Below are 18,439 nucleotides of genomic sequence, written 5' to 3' on the forward strand. Positions count from 1 at the left end.
AGTGGGCAGGGTTTCAGTATATTAGGGAATGGCTAATTGGGTCGTGGGTGTGGCCATGAGTGTGCGGGTCAATTTTTTTTCCCCATTTGCACCCCACTTGTTGGCATGGCCAATCTTGGGTCCCCACGCATTGATTAAATAAGAATCACTGATGTTTATTGTATTTTGGGGGAATATATATGATTAATGAGAAAAGGAATACGGCCTAGGGAGGAAGAACCAGTAGGAATCTTCAATGCCTTATTAACCCATACAACAAAATGGGATCCTACATATAAATGCAGTCACTGTGTATATTACCTGGCACTCATACAGGCATATTATACCCTGCTGCCCATGAAAGAAAAATTGCGCAGAGTTCTGTTTGGAAACTGCAGATATAATGAAATTGGTACAGCGCCACCTGGTGATGCACAGTCTGGCTATACTCCCAACAGTCTCCTAAGGAAGAGTTCATATGCTGAGGATTTCCCATACCAGTCAGTTGAACTGAAGAAGCTGCTCGGATCAGTAGTGAAACGTCTTCAATGATTACTTAACAATTCCAGTTGCTTTACATTTATTTATAGTAGATTAAAAGGTAATACTCTAACACCACCTTGGGCAGTCAGAGGTAGTGAGGCATTTCTCTGACAGTAGGTAGAACAGAAGTAGTAGTGAATTAATTTGGCACTTGGCTGTACTCTGTCCCCACCTTGTGGTAGTTAGAGGTAGTGAAGCATTTCTCTGACAGTAGGTAGAACAGAAGTAGGATTATTGCCTGCTGTACTTCCCCTGGTAGTAGGTAGGAGCATTTGACAGGAAAAGTAGTAGTGAATTAATTATTTGGCACTTGGCTGTACTCTGTCCCCACCTTGTGGTAGTTAGAGGTAGTGAAGCATTTCTCTGACAGTAGGTAGAACAGAAGTAGTAGTGAATTTATTATTTGGCACTTGGCTGTACTCTGTCCCCACCTTGTGGTAGTTAGAGGTAGTGAAGCATTTCTTTGACAGTAGGCAGAACAGAAGTAGTAGTGAATTAATTATTTGGCACTTGGCTGTACTCTGTCCCCGCCTTGTGGTAGTTAGAGGTAGTGAAGCATTTCTCTGACAGTAGGTAGCCCTCTAGCACCACCTTGTGGTTGTTTGTGACTTTCACAGTAGAATCTCAGGTTTATTCTAGGGAACCAGGAAAGCTGGGAGCACAGTCAGCTGGCAGGTAGGGTAGGCACTTCAGACCCCAACAGTGATGGGCCCTTCAGGATTGGTTTCCTCATGCCGGGATTGCCTTATTTACAAAAACAGAAAAGTAGACAATCACAGAGACATTGCTTCTTTAATCTAAAACTTGACTTCTATGGCATTGGTTAAACTCATCCATCACTGGGAGACGTCCAACCCCATCACACGCTTAATGCGTTTCATGGCTTTTCGCCGTTAACCCTTTGCAGATCAAACTAAATAACCAATTAACCGTTTATAAACCACAGCTACACGCTGGTGAGAAATATAGACAGTAATACAGGTGTCAATATACATGAAAGTATTTATGTAACACACAATGTACCATGCTGAGATACATCCCTTCCAAGATGGCGGCTAAAGGAAGAGATACAAATCTATTCTCATATACCTGAACTCCTCAGTGACCTATTAGTAAAAGCAAGATACCTTCCATTCTCTATTCGAGCCCCCCATAAAGTTCTTTTGTTTCTACTGATAAATACTAGTACATTGTAGTATACTACTATAAATACTAGTTTCCTATCCGTGTGTTGGGGTCTGTCTGTAATATGGAATGTCACTGAGCCAAGGCCCCCATACTTCTCCACCACCAGCTTGCCAATGGCCGACTTATAATCCTTCTTATCAATGGCTGAACAGAGTTGTACAAACCTAGTACCTGTGGTTTTCCCCACACTGATAGGGGCCAAACAATTCACTCCTCTCAACTGGCAATTACATTTCTGGTTAAGCCTTACTCCTATAGGTTCCCCTTATAGCCAAGCTGATTCCTTCTCTCTCCCACCAGGCGTATAAAGGCTCTTGCAAAAACTGGCTGCACAATTCCTGGCCCTATGGAATGCAATTTACTGGCCCTACGGAACAGGACTTTCTGGCCCTATGGAATGGGACTTACTGGCCCTATGGAACGGGACTTGATGGCCCTACGGAACGGGACATATTGGCCCTACGGAACGGGACATACTGGCCCTATGGTATGGGACAGGACTATCTGGCCCTACAGAACAGGTCTTTCTGGACCTACAGTATGGGAATTACTGGCCCTATGGAATGCGATTTACTGGCCCTATGGAACGGGACTTACTGGCCCTACGGAACGGGACATACTGGCCCTACGGAATGGGACATTCTGGCCCTACGGAACAGGACTTTCTGGCCCTATGGAATGGGACGTACTGGCCCTAAGGAAAGGGATGTACTTGTCCTATGGCAAAAAAAACCCACTTTATTAAACAAAATGAATATAAAATACCCCCATTAAACAGACCCAGAAACCCAGAGCAGACAAGGTAAGGAATAAAGGGAATTGTACCTGGGTCACCAGGGTGCTCCCCCGTCTGTGCCCGAGGTGGTAGCACCCATTGTAACACATAAAGGTCACATGACTGAAGTCTCACATCCCAGTAACAGGCAGGACAGTCCTGTTTGGTTCCATGGCAGCAACAACGTCTCTTGTCTCACAGAAATAAACTCCCGTAATAATTACTGAAAAAGGGAAAAGAAAATGGAAACTGTGTGACTGTAAATAGACAAAGCTCTTTAATAAGTTTCTCACAGAGAATATTTTCCTATTGCAGGTGAATAAAATCCACTTTCTTTTGTGAATCCAGGTGTCGTTCCCTCTTTTATGCACCAAGCAGATTGTGGGGCCTTGTCTCCAGCTGAAATCCTGTTGTGCAACTAACACTCCCAACATCCCCTCTCAGGGCGTCGCATCTTACTTACTTTGGAGTTTGGGGTATGTTAGACAGGGGCAGCATGGCATTTGTGGGGTTGGGGAGTCAGGGGCGTTTTGGCCCCCCCAATGCCACCCCACCTCGCTTACCTTTACAGCAGCTGAGGGGGCCAGGGGGGCCGCATCGCTAGTGTAGTGGGTGGCATCGCGATCTCTACATTAGCAGAGACATATTTCTGTTTTACAAACCGGAAATTCATCTCTTAAAGTTACCAGGAGCAGTTTTTTGCCGGCCCGGGTAACTTTGGGATCGCTGGCGCAGCGCCCTTGTGGGGAGAATGTGGGGCGGGCAGGGTCGGACTGGGTTGCCGGGACACTGGGAAAAATCCCGCTGGGCCCCGGCGGCCCAGACCCAACCCTTCCGGCGCTCCCCCTGCCCGACCGCTCCTGCCCTGATGCATTAAATTTACGTACTCGGGGTAGGACGTCGGGTGGGGGGGCCTACGAGGGGGGCTAGGGGGCCCCTCGGGGGGGGGCACGGGCACCTGCAGGGCCCATAGGGCGGGAGCCACGGTGGGCCCTTCACCCCCCAGTCCGACCATAGGGGTAGGGGCAGAATGGCATTTGTTTACTTAAGGGTGGTTTGTGGGGTAGGTTTATAGTTATGTGTAACTGTCACTGTGTCTGTCTATTCCTTTCTCTTCTCTGCACTGCTGGTTCTGACTCCTGATACAACTCCACAATATCCATTCATTCCTTATTCTCACTGGGTTTATAGTTATGTGTAACTCTCACTGTGTCTGTCTGTCCCTTTTTCTTCTCTGCACTGCTGGTTCTGACTCCTGATACAACTCCACAATATCCATTCATTCCTTATTCTCACTGGGTTTATAGTTATGTGTAACTCTCACTGTGTCTGTCTGTCCCTTTTTCTTCTCTGCACTGCTGGTTCTGACTCCTGATACAACTCCACAATATCCATTCATTCCTTATTCTCACTGGGTTTATAGTTATGTGTAACTGTCACTGTGTCTGTTCCTTTCTCTTCTCTGCACTGCTGGTTCTGACTCCTGATACATATTCCCAATATCCATTCATTCCTCATTCTCACTGGGTTTATAGTTATGTGTAACTGTCACTGTGTCTGTCTGTCCCTTTATGTTCCCTGCACTGCTGGTTCTGACTCCTGATACAACTCCCCAACATCCATTCATTCATCATTCTCACTGGGTTTATAGTTATGTGTAACTGTCACTGTGTCTGTCTGTCCCTTTCTCTTCACTGCACTGCTGGTTCTGACTCCTGATACAACTCCCCAATATCCATTCATTCTTCATTCTCACTGGGATTATAGTTATGTGTAACTCTCATTGTCTGTCCCTTTCAATTCTCTGCACTGCTGGTTCTGACTCCGGATAAAACTCCCCAATATCATTCTCACCTGTCCTGTTCTCTGCACTGCTGGTTCTGACTTCTGATACAACTCCCCAATATCAGTTCATTCCTCATTCTCACTGGGTTTATAGTCATGTGTAACTGTCTCTGTGTCTGTCTGTCCCTTTCTCTTCGCTACACTGCTGGTTCTGACTCCTGATACAACTCTCCAATATCCATTCATTCCTCATTTTCACTGGGTTTATAGTTATGTGTAACTCTCACTGTGTCTGTCTGTCCCTTTCTCTTCTTTGTACTGCTGGTTCCGACTCCTGATAAAAACTCCCCAATATCGATTCAGTCCTCATTCTCACTGGGTTTATAGTTATGTGTAACTGTCGATATCTTTGTCTGTCCCTTTCTCTTCTCTGCACTGCTGGTTCTGACTCCTGATACAACTCCCCAATATCAATTCATTCCTCATTCTCACTGGGTTTATAGTTATGTGTAACTGTCACTGTGTTTGTCTGTCCCTTTCCCTTCTCTGCACTGCTGGTTCTGACTCCTGATACAACTTCCCAATATCCATTCATTCCTCATTCTCACTGGGTTTATAGTTATGTATAACTCTCACTGTGTCTGTCTGTCCCTTTCCATTCTCTGCACTGCTGGTTCTGACTCCTGATACAAATTCCCAATATCCATTCATTCCTCATTCTCACTGGGTTTATAGTTATGTGTAACTGTCACTGTGTTTATCTGTCCCTTTCTCTCCTCTGCACTGTTTGTTCCGACTCCTGATACAACTCCACAATTTCATTCTCACCTGTCCTGTTCTGTTCTCTGCACTGCTGGTTCTGACTTCTGATACGACTTCCCAATATCCATTCATTCCTCATTCTCACTGGGTTTATAGTTATGTGTAACTCTCACTATTTCTGTCCCTTTCACTTCTCTGCACTGCTGGTTCTGAGTCCTGACAAAATTTCCCAATACCCATTCATTCCTTATTCTCACTGGGTTTATAGTTATGTGTAATTCTCACTGTGTCTGTCTGTCCCTTTCTTTTCTCTGCACTGCTGGTTCTGACTCCTGACAAAATTTCCCAATACCCATTCATTCCTTATTCTCACTGGGTTTATAGTTATGTGTAACTCTCACTGTGTTTGTCTGTCCTTTTCTCTTCTCTGCACTGCTGGTTCTGACTCCTGATACAACTTCCCAATATCCATTCATTCCTCATTCTCACTGGGTTTATAGTTATGTGTAACTCTCACTGTGTTTGTCTGTCCTTTTCTCTTCTCTGCACTGCTGGTTCTGACTCCTGATACAACTCCACAATATCGATTCAGTCCTAATTCTCACTGGGTTTATAGTTATGTGTAACTCTCACTGTGTTTGTCTGTCCCTTTCTCTTCTCTGCACTGCTTGTTCCGACTCCTGATACAACTCCACAATATCGATTCAGTCTTAATTCTCACTGGGTTTATAGTTATGTGTAACTCTCACTGTGTTTGTCTGTCCCTTTCTCTTCTCTGCACTGCTTGTTCCGACTCCTGATACAACTCCACAATATCGATTTATTCCTAATTCTCACTGGGTTTATAGTTATGTGTAACTGTCACTGTGTCTGTCTGTCCTTTCCTCTTCTTTGTACTGCTGCTTCCGACTCCTGATACAACTCCCCAAGATCGATTCGGTCCTAATTCTCACTGGGTTTATAGTTATGTGTAACTGTCTCTGTGTCTGTCTGTCCCTTTCTCTTCACTGCTGGTTCTGACTCCTGATACAACTCCCAAATATCCATTCATTCTTCATTCTCACTGGGATTATAGTTATGTGTAACTCTCATTGTCTGTCCCTTTCAATTCTCTGTACTGCTGGTTCCGACTCCTGATAAAAACTCCCCAATATCGATTCAGTACTCATTGTCACTGGGTTTATAGTTATGTGTAACTGTCACTGTGTCTGTCTGTCCCTTTCTCTTCTCTGCACTACTTGTTCCGACTCCTGATACAACTCCACAATATCGATTCAGTCCTAATTCTCACTGGGTTTATAGTTATGTGTAACTGTCACTGTGTCTGTCTGTCCCTTTCCCTTCTCTGCACTGCTGATTCTGACTCCTGATACAACTCCCAAATATCCATTCATTCCTCATTCTCACTGGGATTATAGTTATGTGTAACTCTCACTGTGTCTATCTCTCCCCTTCAATTCTCTGCACTGCTGATTCTGACTCCTGATACAACTCCCCAATATCCATTCATTCCTAATTCTCACTGGGTTTATAGTTATGTGTAACTGTCACTGTGTCTGTCTGTCCCTTTCCTCTTTCCGGAACTGATGGTTCCGACTCCTGATACAAACTTCCCCAGTATCGAGTCATTCCCTCATTCTTCACTGGTTTTAAGTTATTGTGTAAACTGTTACTGTGTCTGTCTGTCCCTTACCTTATCTGCACTGCTGCGCTTCTGACTCCTGATACAACTTACTAGTCTCCATTCATTCCTTCACTCTCTACTGGTTTATAGTTATCGTGTCACTCTCACTGTGTTTGTCTGTCCCTTTTCATCTCTCTGTTACTGGCTGGTTCCGACTCCTGATAAAAACTCCCCAATATCGATTCAGTACTCATTGTCACTGGGTTTATAGTTATGTGTAACTGTCACTGTGTCTGTCTGTCCCTTTCTCTTCTCTGCACTACTTGTTCCGACTCCTGATACAACTCCACAATATCGATTCAGTCCTAATTCTCACTGGGTTTATAGTTATGTGTAACTGTCACTGTGTCTGTCTGTCCCTTTCCCTTCTCTGCACTGCTGATTCTGACTCCTGATACAACTCCCAAATATCCATTCATTCCTCATTCTCACTGGGATTATAGTTATGTGTAACTCTCACTGTGTCTATCTCTCCCCTTCAATTCTCTGCACTGCTGGTTCTGACTCCTGATAGAACTCCCCAATATCCATTCATTCCTCATTCTCACTGGGTTTATAGTTATGTGTAACTGTCACTGTGTCTGTCTGTCCCTTTCCCTTTCCGGAACTGCTGGTTCTGACTCCTGATACAACTTCCCAGTATCCATTCATTCCTCATTCTCACTGGGTTTAAAGTTATGTGTAACTGTTACTGTGTCTGTCTGTCCCTTTACCTTCTCTGCACTGCTGGTTCTGACTCCTGATACAACTTACTAGTCTCCATTCATTCCTCACTCTCACTGGGTTTATAGTTATGTGTAACTCTCACTGTGTTTGTCTGTCCTTTTCTCTTCTCTGCACTGCTGGTTCTGACTCCTGATACAACTCCACAATATCGATTCAGTCCTAATTCTCACTGGGTTTATAGTTATGTGTAACTGTCACTGTGTCTGTCTGTCCCTTTCCCTTTCCGGAACTGCTGGTTCTGACTCCTGATACAACTTCCCAATACCCATTCATTCCTCATTCTCACTGGGTTTATAGTTATGTGTAACTCTCACTGTGTTTGTCTGTCCCTTTCCTTTCTCTGCACTGCTGGTTCCGACTCCTGATATAACTCCCCAATATCCATTCATTCCTCATTCTCACTGGGTTTATAGTTATGTGTAACTGTCACTGTGTCTGTCTGTCCCTTTCCCTTCTCTGCACTGCTGGTTCTGACTCCTGATACAACTGCCCAACATCCATTCATTCCTCATTCTCACTGGGTTTATAGTTATGTGTAACTGTCACTGTGTCTGTCTGTCCCTTTCCCTTTCCGGAACTGCTGGTTCTGACTCCTGATACAACTTCCCAATACCCATTCATTCCTCTTTCTCACTGGGTTTATAGTTATGTGTAACTCACTGTGTCTGTCTGTCCCTTTCCCTTCTCTGCACTGCTGGTTCTGACTCCTGATACAACTGCCCAACATCCATTCATTCCTCATTCTCACTGGGTTTATAGTTATGTGTAACTGTCACTGTGTCTGTCTGTCCCTTTCCCTTCTCTGCACTGCTGGTTCTGACTCCTGATACAACTTCCTAATACCGATTTATACCTCATTCTCACTGGGTTTATAGTTATGTGTAACTGTCACTGTGTCTGAGTGTCCCTTTCCCTTCTCTGCACTGCTAGTTCTGACTCCTGATACAACTCCCCAATATCCATTCATTCCTCATTCTCACTGGGTTTATAGATATGTGTAACTCACTGTGTCTGTCTGTCCCTTTCTCTTCTCTGCTGGTTCTGACTCCTGATACAACTCCCCAATATCGATTCAGTCCAAATTCTCACTGGGTTTATAGTTATGTGTAACTCTCACTGTGTCTGTCCGTCCCTTTCCCTTCTCTGCACTGCTGGTTCCGACTCCTGATACAACTTCCCAATATTCATTTATTCCTCATTCTCACTGGTTTTATAGTTATGTGTAACTCTCACTGTGTCTGTCTGTCCCTTTCCCTTCTCTGTAGTGCTGGTTCCGACTCCTGATACAACTCCCCAATATCCATTCATTGCTTATTCTCACTGGGTTTATAGTTATGTGTAACTCACTGTGTCTGTCTATCCCTTTCTCTTTTCTGCACTGCTGGTTCTGACTCCTGATACAACTCCCCAATATCTATTCATTCCTCATTCTCACTGGGTTTATAGTTATGTGTAACTGTCACTGTGTCTCTCTGTCCCTTAATGTTCCCTGCACTGCTGGTTCTGACTCCTGATACAACTGCCCAACATCCATTCATTCCTCATTCTCACTGGGTTTATAGTTATGTGTAACTCACTGTGTCTGTCTGTCCCTTTCCCTTCTCTGCACTGCTGGTTCTGACTCCTGATACAAGTTCCCAATATCCATTCATTCCTCATTCTCACTGGGTTTATAGTTATGTGTAACTGTCACTGTGTCTGTCTGTCCCTTTCCCTTCTCTGCACTGCTGGTTCTGACTCCTGATACAACTTCCCAATATCCATTCATTCCTCATTCTCACTGGGTTTATAGTTATGTGTAACTCACTGTGTCTGTCTGTCCCTTTCTCTTCTCTGCAATGCTGGTTCCGACTCCTGATACAACTCCCCAATATCCATTCATTCCTCATTCTCACTGGGTTTATAGTTATGTGTAACTGTCACTGTGTCTGTCTCTCACTTTCTCTTCTCTTCACTGCTGGTTCTGACTCCTGATACAACTCCCCAATATGCATTCATTCCTCATTCTCACTGGGTTTATAGTTACAGTATGTACTGCCCATCTAAGAGCAAACAAAGCCCATATAAACCTCACTCATCAAAAGGGTACACTTAGGGGTATATTTATCATGCTGTGTAAAAAGTGGAGTAAAACATCCCCGGTGATGTTGTTCATAGCAGCCAATCAGATGCTTTGATTTGGTTTTCTAGCTGTTGAAATCTAATTGCTTATTCGTTGCCCTGGGCAACATCACCGGTAATGCTTCTCTCCACTTTTTACACAGCATGATAACTATACCCCTTAACCTTTAACAGCAGCGCCTGCATTGTTATGTCAATGTGATGAGAGCTGCCTTCCCCCTAGGAAAGTGACAGTTGGTACAGTCCGTTGGTTGCCATTGTGGTGAGAGGTAAGTGTACATCTCCTCTGATAGATGTTTTGCCTAAAAACCCTTATTTTAGCTAAAAAAGAGGGGCAATAGTAGGGTGACTCCCCCCCCCAGACTAGGGGATGTTGCTCCTGTCACTGGTTTTAGTGAATTTGGAGAATTTTCCACTAAAATGGGCTTGTTGTCCCCAGTACTGACAGGCTGCTAAGAGTTTTGCCCCTCTGCCCCCGGGTATCTGCCCTGCCCTTATGTACCAACCTGGGTACACAATAAGTACATACAATGTATGTACTGCACATCTAAGGGCAAATAAAGCCCATAAAAATTTGTCATATGATGAGAGCTGCCTTCACTCTAGGAAAGTGACAGTTGGTAGAGTCCATTGGTTGCCATTGTGGGGAGAGGTAAGCAAGCATCTCCTCTGATCAATGTTTTGCCTAAAAACCCTTATTTTAGCTAAAAAGAGGGGCAATAGTTGGGTGACTCCCCCCCCCAGACTAGGGGATGTTGCTCCTGTCAACGATTTTAGTGAATTGGGAGAATTTTCCCCTAAAATGGGCTTTGCAGGCGCCTTTACTCCCAGCGCTGGTTGGGAGACACAGACCCAGGGTTGGGCAGTACTGACAGGCTGCTAAGAGTTTTGCCCCTCTGCCCCCGGGTATCTGCCCTGCCCTTATGTACCAACCTTAATGTGTAACTGAATGTACTTGCACTTACCATGGACACAGGGCCTGATTTACTATTTCTTACTATTGCAGGGGGTAAATCTAAATCAGTGCTTCTGAAATGATGGTGATGCCCCTTAGGGGAATGGTAGCAGCCAATTACTGATTGGTTGCTATTGGCAACTGCAACTTGCATTTAGGCACCTATGTTAGTAAATTAGCCCTAGTACCAATTTAACCCCCTAGGTACCACATGGAATCCCGGCCTGAGTGTCAGTAAGCGTGAGATTTGGGGGGAACACTTTGAATGGGGCCCCTGATCCAATGTTGCACCTTAAAAGGGTAAATGCATTATCCGTGAAGCTGACTTGCCCTTTTTATTCCCGTCTCTATACAGATTGCTGCAGTGAGCGACTCTGAGATTCGGCGTTTATCCTGCTTTTTGGATAGAGATTTTTTTTCTGGTTTCTCCTCATCAGTTCACCTTTTCCACCCATAGTTGAGCCTTGAGGAGAGCCAGAGCCTATTGAGGGGGGCCCCTTAGGGTTCTCCGGCCCCGGGCCGGCCGGCCGCCCCCCCCCCATTCCATCTTTTTTTCCCATCTCTGGAGCTTCTTTGAGAGGTAATGTAGCAAATCCAGTTTATGATTTCTCCTACAGCAAGTCTCCCCCGCATCAAAAAATCAACTGTACATAGAACACAGTACAGGTATGGGACCTGTTATCCAGAATGCTCGGGACCTGGGGTATTCCGGATAAGGGATCCTTCTGTAATTTGGATCTCCATACCATAAGTCTGCTAAAAATCATTTAAATATTGAATAAACCCAATAGGCTTGTTTTGCCTCTAATAAGGGGTAATTATATATTGGATGGGATCAAGTACAGGTACTGTTTTATTATTACAGAGAAAAGGGAATCATTTAACCATTAAATAAACCCAATAGGGCTGTTCTGCCCCCAATAAGGGGTAATTATATCTTAGTTGGGATCAAGTACAGGTACTGTTTTATTATTACAGAGAAAAGGGAATCATTTAACCATTAAATAAACCCAATAGGGCTGTTCTGCCCCAATAAGGGGTAATTATATCTTAGTTGGAATCAAGTACAGGTACTGTTTTATTATTACAGAGAAAAGGGAATCATTTAACCATTAAATAAACCCAATAGGGCTGTTCTGCCCCCAATAAGGGGTAATTATATCTTAGTTGGGATCAAGTACAGGTACTGTTTTATTATTACAGAGAAAAGGGAATCATTTAACCATTAAATAAACCCAATAGGGCTGTTCTGCCCCAATAAGGGGTAATTATATCTTAGTTGGGATCAAGTACAGGTACTGTTTTATTATTACAGAGAAAAGGGAATCATTTAACCATTAAATAAACCCAATAGGGCTGTTCTGCCCCCAATAAGGGGTAATTATATCTTAGTTGGGATCAAGTACAGGTACTGTTTTATTATTACAGAGAAAAGGGAATCATTTAACCATTAAATAAACCCAATAGGGCTGTTCTGCCCCCAATAAGGGGTAATTATATCTTAGTTGGGATCAAGTACATGTACTGTTTTATTATTACGAGAAAAGGGAATCATTTAACCATTAAATAAACCCAATAGGGCTGTTCTGCCCCAATAAGGGGTAATTATATCTTAGTTGGGATCAAGTACAGGTACTGTTTTATTATTACAGAGAAAAGGGAATCATTTAACCATTAAATAAACCCAATAGGGCTGTTCTGCCCCCAATAAGGGGTAATTATATCTTAGTTGGGATCAAGTACAGGTACTGTTTTATTATTACAGAGAAAAAGGAATCATTTAACCATTAAATAAACCCAATAGGGCTGTTCTGCCCCAATAAGGGGTAATTATATCTTAGTTGGATCAAGTACAGGTACTGTTTTATTATTACAGAGAAAAGGGAATCATTTAACCATTAAATAAACCCAATAGGGCTGTTCTGCCCCAATAAGGGTAATTATATCTTAGTTAGGATCAAGTACAGGTACTGTTTTATTATTACATAGAAATTGGAATCATTTAACCATTAAATAAACCCAATAGGACTGTTCTGCCCCAATAAGGGGTAATTATATCTTAGTTGGGATCAAGTACAGGTACTGTTTTATTATTACAGAGAAAAAGGAATCATTTAACCATTAAATAAACCCAATAGGGCTGTTCTGCCCCAATAAGGGGTAATTATATCTAAGTTGGGATCAAGTACAGGTACTGTTTTATTATTACAGAGAAAAAGGAATCATTTAACCATTAAATAAACCCAATAGGACTGTTCTGCCCCAATAAGGGGTAATTATATCTTAGTTGGGATCAAGTACAGGTACTGTTTTATTATTACAGAGAAAAAGGAATTATTTAACCATAAAATAAACCCAATAGGGCTGTTCTGCCCCAATAAGGGGTAATTATATCTTAGTTGGGATCAAGTACAGGTACTGTTTTATTATTACAGAGAAAAAGGAATCATTTAACCATTAAATAAACCCAATAGGACTTTTCTGCCCCCAATAAGGGGTAATTATATCTTAGTTGGGATCAAGTACAGGTACTGTTTTATTATTACAGAGAAATTGGAATCATTTAACCATTAAATAAACCCAATAGGACTGTTCTGCCCCCAATAAGGGGTAATTATATCTTAGTTGGGATCAAGTACAGGTACTGTTTTATTATTACAGAGAAAAGGGAATCATTTAACCATTAAATAAACCCAATAGGGCTGTTCTGCCCCAATAAGGGGTAATTATATCTTAGTTGGGATCAAGTACAGGTACTGTTTTATTATTAAAGAGAAAAGAGGAAATCAATTTTAAAATTCTGAATTATTTGACTAAAATAGAGTCTATGGGAGAAGGGCTTTCCGTAATTCAGAGCTTTTGGATAATGGGTTTCCAGATATGGGGTCCGATACCTGTACAGATAAAAAGGAAATCATTTTTAAAAATTAGAATTATTTGCTTATAAATAAGTCTATGGGAGATGGACTTTCCGTAATTCGGAACTTTCTGGATAACGGGTTTCCGGATACGGGATCCTATACCTGTATTGGGAAATGCTAAAGTGATGTTTTTCATTTTGTCTTCACAGAAACAACATGTTGAAGCGGCTGAAGTGCTGTTTCTCTTGCTTCGGCAAGGTAAGGGCTTCATCTCTTTCTGCTGTAACAGGACATATTTCATTCTGTGGGAAACTTCATGTGTCACTCAATACTCACTCCTCCATTTATTGCATTATAGTTTTCCTATTTGTGCTTTTATTTTCTCTGATAAAATTTTTTTTCTTCATTACAGAGGAAACGAAAGCGGGCAGATCATTCCACCCCGGAATCTGTCATGGTAAGAACTGGGCAACATCATTTCCTAAACACCATTTTCCTACCTACTTGTGTTATCAAAGCCGTGTTATTTCCTTGCCTATAGATTTCTATGCGCAATAACCTTGATGAGGCTGCACTATGTACATAGGGGCCCATTTACAGGTATGGGACCCATTATCCAGAATGCTCGGGACCTGGGGTTTTCCGGATAAGGGGTCTTTCCGTAATTTCGGATCTCATACCGAAAGTCGACTAAAAACATTATTTAAACAGGAAATAAACCCAATAGGGCTGTTCTGCCCCAATAAGGAATAATTATATCTTAGTTGGGATCAAGTACAGGTACTGTTTTATTATTACAGAGAAAAGGGAATCATTTAACCATTAAATAAACCCAATAGGGCTGTTCTGCCCCCAATAAGGGGTAATTATATCTTAGTTGGGATCAAGTACAGGTACTGTTTTATTTTTACAGAGAAAAAGAAAATCATTTTTAAATATGAATTATTTGATTAAAATGGAGTCTATGGGAGATGGCCTTTCCGTAATTTGGAACTTTACGGATAATGGGTTTCCGGATAAGGGTCCAATACCTGTACTAAGGTTTTCTGAGACATGCTTGCAATTTTTTAACGTTTGTTTTTTTTGTCTTGAAACATTTAAGATAATTTGGAGTATTTTCTCTAAAAATTTGTTTTTTTTTTAACGTATAAAACTTTATATGACTTTTTTTGACTGCCAAAAGGTGCGCCAGGTTTAAGCTGGTACCATGGTTTGGATCTGGCAACGTCGTTTGCCACATGAATAGCAAATAATTCAATAATAAAACACCAGTCCCTGAATATTACGTATCATTGATTTTCCCTTGACTCTTTACCAGAAACAACCAGAAATCCCCGGCAAAAACACCTGCCAAGTAGTAAAAAATAAACATACATGAAATGGTTTGCTTTTTGGTAGTTTAGTGAATTTGTTTTGTACAAGGTCTTTTTTAGATACTAAACTACAAGTATATACAAGTTATAGTAAGTTGATCGGATAACTTTATTTCTCTTAGGAGGAGATCCCAGAGCCGCAAATGGAGCCGGCGATAGAGAACTGCCGGGTAAGCAAAATAGAGGGGAGAGTAGGGGCAAAAAAAAATCACCCTATATTTTATACAAGACTGTATATTAGCTTCTTTATTACAACGTGGAACATCTTTCTCTTACCTTTTTTTAATCAGGAGACTCCAGGAATCCCTGACACGGAGATCTGTCAGGTAAGGAAAAATAATAGGGTCACAATAAAGAAAGATATTTTAGATTCACTTTGGGGGAGGCAATTTGTTAGGCACCGCCTACTTCAGCGTTGGTGAGTCTGTCCCACCTCCTTATTATGCCCTGTGTTACACAGCAACATACACCTTCTATTTCTCATATATTTATATCAAATAAGACTTTCCCAAACTTTGCTTTACTTTGAGCCATGAGAATTTTTTTTACAATCTTTTTTTCGGTTTTAAACAGGAGGAAGAAGTGATTGGGCAGGAGAGCCCCGACACCGGCCCCTGCCACTCACAGGTAAGCAGAAAATAACACATGAATGAAAAATATTTATTTTTATCATCTTCTCTGCTGATCTGAGGTTTTCTTTCATAACCAGGAACACTTGGAAGAACATGGAGACCCTCCCTTTACCACCTGTGAGGTACGGGGGCAAAAAGTTTGCAGGGGTCCCAATGTGTTTTTATTGGCGCTACAGGGTTCATGAATAATATCTGTAAAGGATAATAATTATATTTACCTAACAGTCAGTTCTGTTACTTAGCGGTCTTCTATCTCGTATAAATTAGAAAATGAAAAAATGATTGGTTGCTATGATTACATCCACTCACACAATTTAACTAGGCCGCCCACATGTGTAGATTCTCGGCCTGCGGATAAACACGGGCTGGGAATCCGACCCCATGTCCCTAAATGCTTCTTGATGTGCCGGCGCCCCGAGCCATTGCGCTGCCTTGGGTTTAGGCAAACAGAGTGGATGTTGGTGGGAAACTCCTGAGTATAGCTCCAGCCAACACAATGGCTCCAGGTGCAGGCACAGCAATAAGCTTTTTGGGGTACAGGGGGGAAGATATTCAGCCTGAGTTTATGCACAGGCCGAGAATCCACCAATCAAATGTGCAAATAAGGGAGCAGGGAGCCACTGGGGCTCTGTACTTACTAATGTTGCAAAACTGTATTTATATTTCCCAGGAGTCACCATTCCAAACTGGCCACGACACCGGCCAGGAAGTGAGCTCAGACGAGCAACTGAGCGAGGAGGAGGACCTTGAGGAGGTTTGAGCTGAATTTAATATTTTTTCTCTCAATATATCATTAGACCATTTTAAACCTCCGAGCAGCCCCCAATCCCACCACATCATGGAAACTCTTATGTAGGCCCCATTCCACCCTTACCTGAATGTCACAAGTGCTCAGTGGGGCAGTTGGTCACCACTTTGTGCCTCCGTTAAAGCCTCTCAGACCTTCCACATCTCTCATTGCCCTTCTAGAACATGCAGACTAAAGCCAAGATGCAGGAAGGCTTCACTATACATAGTCCTGCAATCAGAGCAATGAGGGGTATAAAAGAAAGGACACTGCAAAAGATAACAAGCATCAACCCTGCCCCCAAGCTCTGCTGTCTCCACTTATTTATGGGCACAAACATATACATTTGGGTGTTGCAGTTCTACTTTAAGGTCGAGGGTTGGGTTCATATAACAACAAATAGGAGATATGACAGGAATCTGGCACTAACACCTGCCAGCCTGAAATCTCCAACAGAGAGCGAGTGGGCGCTCCGACCAACTACCAACACTCTGCACTGGGGCAGTAATCCACGGTGGCCAATAAGATTTTTGCTTTCATGGTTCTACCTGTAGCTGACTGAACAAAGGTAATAGCTATATGGTTGCTATGGGTTACTGCCAGGTATAGTTTGCCCAGTGTTGATAAATGAGCCCAACTGTATCATGTGCTGGCCTCTGTGGCCATTTCACATTCCTGTGAGTAACGATCTGCCCTACAGATATCACTGCTGATTCCCTGGTGGCCAATGGGGGGGTGAGGCACAAACGGCTTCTGTAGCGCTGGCTTACATATCCCCCTTACCAAATGGGTTTTCCCACTGGGCAACAACTGGCGCCAGGTAACCAATACAAGAATGAAAGGTACCATTACAGGTAGCGGATATTCTGTAGCCCCAGCATTTTTATATCTAAAGAACAAGTATTTGTCAAGTTTTTACCTTATTTAAATAATTTTTAAAATGTTTCTCTATTTTTTCAGCGCTCGACTGGAAGACTGTTCAGGGCAGTACCCTGCCAACATCTACCTTCCGTTGCCCTCCTCGACACCAGTCCCCTCCCTCCCACCCCTTCCTTCGACTCAAGCCCCGCCCTCCCACAACTTAGTTCCAGGCCCCCACTCTCCCACAACTTCGTTCCACACAAGCCCCCACCCGCCCCCCGCTTTGTTCCAAGCCCCCTCCCTCCCACCCCTTCCTACCAATCAAGCCCCGCCCTCCCACCACTTAGTTCCAGGCCCCCACTCTCCCACCCCTTCGTTCCACACAAGCCCCCACCCGCCCCGCTTTGTTCCAAGCCCCCTCCCTCCCACCCCTTCCTTCCAATCAAGCCCCACCCTCCCACCCCTTAGTTCCAGGTCCCCACTCTCCCACCCCTTCGTTCCACACAAGCCCCACCCGCCCCCCGCTTTGTTCCATCTGTTCTATTCCTTTCTCTTCTCTGCACTGCTGGTTCTGACTCCTGATACAACTCCACAATATCCATTCATTCCTTATTCTCACTGGGTTTATAGTTATGTGTAACTCTCACTGTGTCTGTCTGTCCCTTTTCTTCTCTGCACTGCTGGTTCTGACTCCTGATACAACTCCACAATATCCATTCATTCCTTATTCTCACTGGGTTTATAGTTATGTGTAACTCTCACTGTGTCTGTCTGTCCCTTTTTCTTCTCTGCACTGCTGGTTCTGACTCCTGATACAACTCCACAATATCCATTCATTCCTTATTCTCACTGGGTTTATAGTTATGTGTAACTGTCACTGTGTCTGTCTGTCCCTTTATGTTCCCTGCACTGCTGGTTCTGACTCCTGATACAACTCCCCAACATCCATTCATTCATCATTCTCACTGGGTTTATAGTTATGTGTAACTGTCACTGTGTCTGTCTGTCCCTTTCTCTTCACTGCACTGCTGGTTCTGACTCCTGATACAACTCCCCAATATCCATTCATTCTTCATTCTCACTGGGATTATAGTTATGTGTAACTCTCATTGTCTGTCCCTTTCAATTCTCTGCACTGCTGGTTCTGACTCCGAAGATAAAACTCCCCAATATCATTCTCACCTGTCCTGTTCTCTGCACTGCTGGTTCTGACTTCTGATACAACTCCCCAATATCAGTTCATTCCTCATTCTCACTGGGTTTATAGTCATGTGTAACTGTCTCTGTGTCTGTCTGTCCCTTTCTCTTCGCTACACTGCTGGTTCTGACTCCTGATACAACTCTCCAATATCCATTCATTCCTCATTTTCACTGGGTTTATAGTTATGTGTAACTCTCACTGTGTCT

At 43.1% G+C, this 18,439-nt stretch overlaps 3 long non-coding RNA genes across 3 annotated transcripts; 2 read left to right on the forward strand and 1 right to left on the reverse strand.

Moving 5' to 3' along the window:
* Positions 1-1,068: 1,068 nt before the first annotated feature.
* LOC116407000 lies at positions 1,069-16,726 on the reverse strand. Its single transcript, XR_004219961.1, has 4 exons — positions 16,259-16,726; positions 15,029-15,071; positions 2,536-2,708; positions 1,069-1,266 (listed from the first exon to the last, which is right to left on the reverse strand). It is a non-coding gene; the product is annotated as an uncharacterized LOC116407000 (long non-coding RNA).
* Positions 13,608-15,075, forward strand: LOC116407026. The gene is made up of 4 exons (XR_004220000.1): positions 13,608-13,637; positions 13,792-13,836; positions 14,875-14,922; positions 15,043-15,075. It is a non-coding gene; the product is annotated as an uncharacterized LOC116407026 (long non-coding RNA).
* On the forward strand, positions 15,386-17,257 carry LOC116407028. Its single transcript, XR_004220002.1, has 3 exons — positions 15,386-15,506; positions 16,055-16,138; positions 17,132-17,257. It is a non-coding gene; the product is annotated as an uncharacterized LOC116407028 (long non-coding RNA).
* The last annotated feature ends 1,182 nt before the right edge of the window (positions 17,258-18,439 follow it).

The sequence above is a fragment of the Xenopus tropicalis genome, chromosome 8 (genome assembly GCF_000004195.4).
Source record: "Xenopus tropicalis strain Nigerian chromosome 8, UCB_Xtro_10.0, whole genome shotgun sequence".
Lineage (NCBI taxonomy): Eukaryota > Metazoa > Chordata > Amphibia > Anura > Pipidae > Xenopus > Xenopus tropicalis.